This window comes from Cupressus sempervirens, chromosome 5 (assembly GCF_028749045.1).
Source record: "Cupressus sempervirens isolate cs-2001-9-10 chromosome 5, ASM2874904v1, whole genome shotgun sequence".
Taxonomy (NCBI): Eukaryota; Viridiplantae; Streptophyta; class Pinopsida; order Cupressales; family Cupressaceae; genus Cupressus; species Cupressus sempervirens.
In genome coordinates, this window is record NC_143122.1 from 115,888,827 (window position 1) to 115,899,462 (window position 10,636).

Here is a 10,636-nt window from a genome sequence, read left to right on the forward strand (position 1 = left end):
GCTGGAAGTCATACTCACATTTGCTCATATTCACATACGCAAAGATCAAGTTTGAGCAAAAGTTGACCAGATTTAACCACAGTTGACTTGAGTTGACTAGTTTTGAAAAAAAATTGAAATAATTAAATAAAATTATTTAATTAAATGGAGTACTTACTTCTAATTAATTAAACAAAGATATTTAATTAAATGAGAAGCCATTCCTAACTAATTAAATGAAGTTATTTAATTAAATAAGAAAAAATGTCTCTAATTAATTAAAAATTATTTAATTATATTGAAAAAGTAATTGTGAGAGCATATCTCATTTTATTAAATTAAATCTCTTCACAAAATCTCTCTTCAGTTCAAAAAGGAAAATTTCCAGTTCACTATTGATCAAAAATGAGTTAAATCAGTTGACTCCTTTTTCTACTCAAATTGAATCAGTTAACTCCTTATTTTACTCAAATTAAATCTATTAACTCCCTTTAATTTGAAAATCTACTTTTATGACTGAACTTCACCTTTAATCCTGACCATTGATTGAAATTGATCTCAACCGGTAATGAATTCCAAGAAAGTCTATTTAAGAGACCCTCATCTCTTCATTTTGAAAGGTTGAATGAGAATTTGCATTGAATTGTTGCTGGAATTTATACTCACATTTGTTCATATTCACAGACGCAAAGATCAAGTTTGATCAAAAGTTGACCAGATTTAACCACTGTTGACTTGAGTTGACTAGTTTCAAATTTTTTTTTAAAATAATTAAACGAAATTATTTAATTAAATGGAGTACTTACTTCTAATTAATTAAATAAAGTTATTTAATTAAATGAGAAACCATTCGTAATTAATTAGATGAAGTTATATAATTAAACAGGAAAAGTTTCTCTAATTAATTAAAGATTATTTAATTAAATAGAAAAAGTAATTATGAGAGCATATCTCATTTTATTAAATTAAATATCTCAACAAAATCTGTCTTTAGTTCAAAAAGAGAAATTTCCAGTTCACTATTCATCAAAAATGAGTTAAATGAGTTAACTATTTTTTCTACTCAAGTTGAATTAGCTAACTCCTTATTTTACTCAAATTAAAACTATTAACTCCCTTTAATTTGGAAATCTCCCTTTATGACTGAACTTCACCTTTAATCATGACCGTTGATTGAAATCAATCTCTACCGTTGATGAATTCGAGGAAAGTCTATTTAAGAGACCCTCATCTCTTCATTTTGAAAGGTTGAAAGAGAATTTGCATCGAATTGTTGTTGGAATTCATACACACATTTGCTCATATTCACATACGCTAAGATCAAGTTTGACCAAAAGTTGATCAGATTTAACCACGGCTGACATGAGTTGACTAGTCTCGAAAATAATTTTGAAATAATTAAATGAAATTATTTAATTAAATGGAGTACTTACTTCTAATTTATAAAGTAAAGTTAATTAATTAAATAAGAAGCCAGTCCAAATTCATTAAATGAAGTTATTTAATTAAATAAGAAAACTATCTCTAATTAATTAAAGATTATTTATTTAAATATAAAAAGTAATTATGAAAGCATATCTCATTTTATTAACTTAAATATCTCAACAAAATCTCTCTTCAGTTCAAAAATGGAAATTTCCAGTTCACTATTGATAAAAAATGAGTTAAATCAGTTAACTCCTTTTTCTACTCAAATTGAATCAGGTAACTCATTATTTTACTCAAATTAAATTTGTTGACTCCCTTTAATTTGGAAATCTCCCTTTACGACTGAACTTCACCTTTAATCCTTACCGTTGATTGAAATCGATCTCAACCGTTGATGAATTCCAGGAAAGTCTATTTAAGAGACCCTCATCTCTTCATTTTGAAAGGTTGAATGAGAATTTGCATCGAATTGTTGCTGGAATTAATACTCACATTTTCTTATATTGATATACGCAAAGATCAAGTTTGACCAAAAGTTGATCAGATTTAACCATGGTTGACTTGAGTTGACTACTTTCGAAAAGAAATTTGAAATAATTAAATAAAATTATTTAATTAAATGGAGTACTTACTTCTAATTAATTAAATAAAGTTATTTAATTAAATGAGTAGCAATTCCTAACTAATTAAATGAAGTTATTTAATTAAATAAGAAAAGTGTCTCTAATTAATTAAAGATTATTTAATAAAATAGAAAAAGTAATTATGAGAGCATATCTCATTTTATTAAATTAAAAATCTCAACAAAATCTCTCTTCAATTCAAAAAGTGAAATTTACAGTTCACTATTGATCAAAAATGAGTTCAATCAGTTAACACCTTTTTCTACTCAAATTGAATCATTTGACTCATTATTTTACTCAAATTAAATCTATTAACTCCCTTTAATTTAGAAATCTCTCTTTATGACCTAACTTGACTTTTAATCCTGACCGTTGATTGAAATCGATCTCAACAGTTGATGAATTCCAAAAAGGTCTTTTTAAGAGACCCTCATCTCTTCATTTTGAAAGGTTGAATGAGAATTTGCATCAAATTGTTGCTGGAATTCATACTCACATTTGCTCATATTCACATACGCAAAGATCAAGTTTGCGCAAAAGTTAACCAGATTTAACAACGGTTGACCTTAGTTGACTAGTTTCGAAAGGAATTTTGAAATAATTAAAGGAAATTATTTAATTAAATGGGGTACTTACTTCTAATTAATTAAACAAAGTTACTTAATTAAATGAGAAGCCATTCCTAATTAATTAAATGAAGTTATTTAATTAAATAAGAAAAGTGCCTCTAATTAATTAAAGATTATTTAATAAAATAGAAAAAGTAATTATAAGAGCATATCTCATTTTATTAAATTAAATATCTCAACAAAATCTCTCTTCAGTTCAAAAAGAAAAATTTCCAGTTCACTATTGATAAAAAATGAGTTAAATCAGTTAACTCCTTTCTCTACTAAAATTGAATCAGTTAACTCCTTATTTTACTCAAATTAAATCTGTTAACTCCCTTTAATTTGAAAATCTCCCTTTACGACTGAACTCCACGTTTAATCCTGACCGTTGATTGAAATTGATCTCAACCGTTGATGAATTCTAGGAAAGTCTATTTAAGAGACCCTCATCTCTTCATTTTGAAAGGTTGAATGAGAATTTGCATCAAATTGTTGTTAGAATTCATACTCACATTTGTTCATATTCACATACGCAAAGATCAAGTTTGACCAAAAGTTGACCAGATTTAACCACGGTTGACTTGAGTTGACTAGTTTAGAAAAGAATTTTGAAATAATTAAATGAAATTATTTAATTAAATAGAGTACTTACTTCTAATTAATTAAATGAAGTTATTTAATTAAATGAGAAGCCATTCATAACTAATTAAATGAAGTTATTTAATTAAATAAGAAAAGTATCTCTAATTAATTAAAGATTATTTAATTAAATAGAAAAAGCAATTATGAGAGCATATCTCATTTTATTAAATTAAATATCTCAACAAAATCTCTCTTCAGTTCAAAAAGGGAAATTTCTAGTTCACTATTGATCAAAAATGAGTTAAATAAGTTAACTCCTTTTTCTACTTAAATTGAATCAGTTAACTCCTTATTTTACTCACATTAAATCTGTTAACTCCCTTGAATTTGAAAATCTCCCTTTATGACTGAACTTCACCTTTAATCCTGACCGTTGATTTAAATCGATCTCAACCGTTAATGAATTTTAGGAAAGTCTATTTAAGAGACCCTCATCTCTTCATTTTGAAAGGTTGAATGAGAATTTGCATCAAATTGTTGCTAAAATTCATACTCACATTTTCTCATATTCACATACGCAAAGATCAAGTTTGAGCAAAAGTTGATCAGATTTAACCACGGTTGACTTGAGTTGACTAGATTCGAAAATAATTTTGAAATAATTAAACAAAATTATTTAATTAAATGGAGTACTTACGTCTAATTAATTAAACAAAGTTATTTAATTAAATGAGAAGCCATTCCTAACTAATTAATTGAAGTTATTTAATTAAATAAGAAAAGTGTCTCTAATTAATTAAAGATTATTTAATTAAATAGAAAAAGTAATTATGAGAGCATATCTCATTTTATTAAATTAAATATCTCAACAAAAGCTCTCTTTAGTTTAAAAAAGGAAATTTTCAGTTCTCTATTGATAAAAAATGAGTTAAATCAGTTAACTCCTTTTTCTACACAAATTGAATCAGTTAACTCCTTATTTTACTCAAATTAAATCTGTTAACTCCCTTTAATTTGGAAATCTCTCTTTACAACTGAACTTCACCTTTAATCTTTACCGTTGATTGAAATCGATCTCAACCGTTGATGAATTTCAGGAAAGTCTATTTAAGAGACCCTCATCTCTTCATTTTGAAAGGTTGAATGAGAATTTGCATCGAATTGTTGCTGGAATTCATACTCACATTTGTTCATATTCACATACGCAAAGATCAAGTTTGACCAAAGTTGACTAGATTTAACCACAGTTGACTTGAGTTGACTAATTTCAAAAAAAATTTGAAATAATTAAACGAAATTGTTTAAGTAAATGGAGTACTTCTAATTAATTAAACAAAGTTATTTAATTAAATGAGAAGCCATTCCTAATTTATTAAATGAACTTATTTAATTAAATAAGAAAGGTGTCTCTAATTAATTAAAGATTATTTAATTAAATAGAAAAAGTAATTATGAGAGCATATCTCATTTTATTAAATTAAATATCTCAACAAAATCTCTCTTCAATTCAAAAAGAGAAATTTTCAGTTCACTATTGATAAAAAATGAGTTAAATTAGTTAACTCCTTTTTCTACTCAAATTGAATCAGTTAACTCCTTATTTTACTCACATTAAATCTGTTAACTCCCTTTAATTTGGAAATCTCCCTTTATGACTGAACTTCACCTTTAATCCTGACCGCTGATTGAAATCGATCTCAACCGTTGATGAATTTGAGGAAAGTCTATTTAAGAGACCCTCATCTCTTCATTTTGAAAGGTTGAATGAGAATTTGCATCGAATTGTTGCTGAAATTCATACTCACATTTTTTCATATTCACATACGCAAAGATGAAGTTTGACAAAAAGTTGACCAGATTTAACCACAGTTGACTTGAGTTGACTAGTTTCGAAAATACATTTGAAATTATTAAACAATTTTTTAAATTAAATAGAGTACTTACTTGTAATTAATTAAACAAAGTTATTTAATTAAATGAGAAGCCATTCCTATCTAATTAAATGAAGTTATCTAATTAAATAAGAAAAGTGTCTCTAATTAATTAAAGATTATTTAATTAAATAGAAAAAGTAATTATGAGAGCATATCTCATTTTATTAAATTAAATATCTTAACAAAATCTCTCTTCAGTTCAAAAAGGGAAATTTTCGGTTCGCTATTGATAAAAAATGAGTTAAATCAGTTAACTCCTTTTTCTACTTAAATTGAATCAGTTAACTCCTTATTTTACTCAAATTAATTCTTTTAACTCTCTTTAATTGTGAAATCTCCCTTTATGACTGAACTTGTAGTGCCTACCCTCGTTCACATCTTTTTATACTTATTGTTGCTATTACTATCAAACTATGTAGACTAGTTTTATGTTGATAGTTTAGTGATGTTGTTTTGACACTATCAGATATTATGATAGGGATTCCGTTGATATATGATGAGATCATTTAGACTTTACATTTCATGTATATATGATTATCATTACATCATTTTCAGTTATTAATGATGATTAGTTAGATGGTTTATTATCTCATGTGTTTTATTATGGTTACTTACCCCATACTTGCATGTGTATGGTGTCCCAATTTTCTTATTGTATGGTGTTTCTGATGTGGTTAAGGAAGGGAGTCGTAGTCACCTGCTTAGTCGGGATCTACACGATGCACCACTTTCTGCCATTGTCTGTTTAGCTTAGCATTATATATTGTATGTACATGCATGGTTTTTCCTCAGGTTGCATGTACCGAGTATCGACTTCTCTGAATTGCCAGGATGAGCGTACCCTATTATACTATCTCAATGATAAGAGAAGGGAGATAAATTCTCAAGTCCAAATCTCAAACCTAAAAACCATTTGTCCTAGTGAATTAGGATAAGTATCAAAGTTGAATACCCACCGAATGTGTCGGATGACATATTTCATGATTTTTAACCTTTTATATTTATTTTGTATGATTTGTTCTATGATGGGTTTTCATATTTTATCTTGGAGGTCTATGGTGAATTTTCCATTAATTAAGTCTTAATAAATAGATTTAAATTATTTACTTGAGAAAATTAATAAAATATCATGATGTTTGATATTTTTATTGTAATTAATTAAATGTGAATTATTGGAGAAAATGAATTAAATAAAAGAAAACTAGAAATTAAAATTAATACTAATTATAAAATAATAATAAAGTAATAAATAAAATAATAATAATAAAAGTTATAAAAATTAAAATAAAAGTTATTAAATTTAAATAAAAATTATTTAAAAAGTAAATTAGAGTTATAAGCTTGCGTGAGAATTAACATGTGCCAACAACACGGAGGTTAGTGCATCAATTAAGCACAAGGTGTCTACAACTCTATGACTCATCAAAAAAGTTGGAAAAGACCCATGCTTAGTTGGTGACACCTTTCAGCAATTTCAAGAAGCATTCCAAAGGTTTCTTGAGAGCTCTTTATATTCAGGCATTCATAAAAGCTTTAAAAAAAAAGGGGTGGAGAGCAATTGGAGCATTGGAGGACTTAAGAACTCTGAAGAAGGGAGCTTGCTCTGCGGGTTTTCTGAGGAAGAGCGAATTAGTATCAAAATCCGGGTAGATTCTTGTAATTTTTTTTATGCTATTTTCGCATCATGCATTCTTGTCTTTTTCGTGTCTTCCATTTGTCTTCTGAGGAATTTCATATTTTTATTGTATGCATTTTCAATTTGGGCAATTAAATTTATTTGAGAATTTCATATGCATGGATTTAAAAAAAAGAAAAAATGTGGCTATGGGTAATTCATAGCCAAACCCATTAGATTATTTATTGGATAAATTTGAGATCAAAGTTTATAAGAAATTTTTGAAAAGTAGAATTTTTAAATAAACCGTGTATATACATGTTTATATTTTTTTAATCTGCGTACACACACACACACACACACACACACACACACACACACACACACACATATATGCAATTATATATATAAATATGTATACATGATTATATGCTGTGATGTTTTTTTTAATTCTGCAAGAATATATATATATATATATATATATATATGTATATATATATATGTATATATATATATATGTATTATATATATGTATATATATATATGTATATATATATATATGTATGTATATGTATATATATATGTATATATATATATGTATATATATGTATATATATATGTATATATATGTATATATATATGTATATGTATATATATGTATATATATATATATATGTATTTATATATATATGTATATATATATATATATGTATATATAATATATATATTTAATTAAAAATATATATATATCTATATATTTAATCGAAAATGTTTTTTGAAAAATGTTGAACTTTATTTAAAAATCGAATCGCATACTCGCGAATGGAAATTGCATAAGCAATTTTTTTTTTTTTTAAAAAGAAATTTAATGCAAATTGAGGTGGGCGGGGAGGGCCGAGCTCGTACCCCCACCCCACTACATATATGTGGTAGAGGCCGGCGGCACTGCTACCGCAGGCTTTGCGACACTGTCGCAGGCCCGCATGGTACCTCCTCTGTATAGTGATATAGATATATATGAATTGACTTCCAAGGTTGTGACGCAATTTTGCGATTTGCGAATTGTGATTTGATTATTATATTTTGTTTTATAAAATGTTATATATATATATATATATACTTGTATGTATATATATATATATATATATATATATATATACATACAAGTATATATATATATATACATACAAGTATATATATATATATATCAGTATATATGTATAGATATATTATTAACTATAAATGATTATTATAAAGTTCTCAATTAATTGATCACTTTTTTTAATGAGTAAAATATTGCTATTAAGCTTGTCAATTATGAAGAGATATTAACAATTAATTTAATTAAACATAGTTTTTAATTAAGATTAATTATTAGAATATATAATTGAAGTTTTTGATTCATTGAGAATGTAAATCTTCAAACAATGTCATATAAATCAATTATAAAATTGAGTCTGATGGAGAAACTTTTATCTATCAAACAAATACATGGGTTAAATAAAACGTGAAATTTTTCCGCTTGATGTTAATTTGGGAATACGTAAACTGAGACTTTTGAATTCAAATTTGAAAACTTAGCAAAACCAAAACATGTGTTTACATTGTGTATTCTTTATGCTATTATTTTGGGTTTTGGGTTGACTAGTGTTGACCAGTATAGGACGTCTACCAGAGGCTTGGGGGTTATGTGATTGTGATGCCATGATGATGATTTAATCTCAATCTTTATAACCCAACCATGGTTATGTGATGGAATGCTCTGTGTATTAGTTGTGAATACTGATTGTTATAGTTGAGATTCTTATTTATGAGACACTTGACTTAACCATTATTTTTGGTCATCGATTAGTTATCCTTGGTTATTTTTTAGTCACCATGATGGGACTGAAATGTGAATTTATTCTTGATGATGTCATATTGTGACATGTTTGACTCAACCATTTTTGGAGTCTTCGATCAGTGTGTTTGAAATATATTTTGGTTATTGAGAACCATTGGATACTTTTGATTATCAGTGATGCTCTAGTTGCCAATAGAGAGCTATTGTGGTCATGAATTTCTATGGATGTTTGCTCATGAAGATTTGATGCTTTTATGCATATTTGATGATTTTATTATGGATTATTTTTGTGGTTTTGAGTTTTATGATTCCATGAGCATTATTGTAGGATATCTGCATGTAGTGACGGGAAGTGGCTTGCAATGGGGGCCGGAGCCCTAAGAGGCTGCCAGGGTAACTCATTGTAAGTTGGATTAATAAGTGATAACATTCACACCTAATACTAACTGAATGAACCTAAAAAGATAAGAATTTTGGTTCTCGCCCATGCCTTGAGTGCTTGTATAAGCTAGGATGGGAGTAGTGAGAACGCATGGTTGCAACCTTGCATTCCATAGTATGCCTTGTCAGTATGAGAGGATACTAGTGGCCGCATGAGATCAGTATGGACCCGTGGAGTTTAGCTAACTGCCAAGGTAACTTGTACGTGATAAATCCGATGACACTTTCCTGCTTGCATAGTAGGTTCCTACATGTCATTGTGTGCCTCTGGGAAGTAGATGTCAGTTTCGTGATTGGAACCTTTGAGTTAGTATACTTTTAGGATTCCTGGATTATAGGGATTTATGCTATGTGATTTTGATAACCTATTTGGGACTTGAGATTATCTCCTCAGCACGGTGGGAGTGGACCACTTAAGTACCACGCAGTCGGGTGGTAGTGTATTTTCCACTCTTATCATTTGAGATTCATTGAGACATCATGGTTGATGTGTCCTTCGTGATGGCGGATATGTATCCTTTCATTGATGATTAGCATATGTTAGATGATGTTATCTTATGATTATATTTGAATGCTAGATTACTTTCTACATATGATGTTGTATATGTTAGGAGTGATATTCCTACTATGTTAATACTGATGATCTCTTCGGTGATTTGGGATGTTACACACGGAGGGATGGCTAGGGCCCATGATGGTCCAATGATGCTATTAACGGTTGGGAGGAACCATGCACTTAGTTAGTTATGTTTGATCTTATGATGAATGTATATGTAATCTATGATGATGTATCATGTATATCATAAGATTGTCTTTGATGTATCATGGATTAGAATAGGATGATGTACCTTATTTCACATATGTATAATCTTTAAAGCCTTCATACCATGTGACATGTAAAGTGGATGATTGAGCATTTGGAAATGTAATGTTTAAACATTGGATTTATCATTATTATTTCATGTGGATGTTGTACTAGATGGATTCATGTATGTAATTCAATGTTAACGGATCTTAAAAAATGTAATCTATTATGTATGTTATGTTTACTTTTCAGATGGACATTGCTATTGCTTCCGTTATTGTGAATAAGTTATGTATGGTATTTACTTTCATGTAAAAAAAAAAAAAATGTTACCAAACTCAGTGAAACTCTAGGTTAATTCTTTGGATCCCTTAGCGGGGCGTTACAAAACTTCACCTTTAATCCTGACCATTGATTGAAATCGATCTCAACCATTGATGAATTTTAGGAAAGTCTATTTAAGAGACCCTCATCTCTTCATTTTGAAAGGTTGAATGAGAATTTCCATCGAATTGTTGTTGGAATTCATACTCATATTTGCTCATATTCACATAAGCAAAGATCACTTGTTTGACCAAAAGTTGACCAGATTTAACCACGGTTGACTTGAGTTGACTAGTTTCAAAATTTTTTTTGAAATAATTAAATGAAATTATTTAAGTAAATGGAGTACTTAATTCTAATTAATTAAACAAAGTTATTTAATTAAATGAAAAGCCATTTCTAATTTATTAAATGAACTTATTTAATTAAATAAGAAAAGTGTCTCTAATTA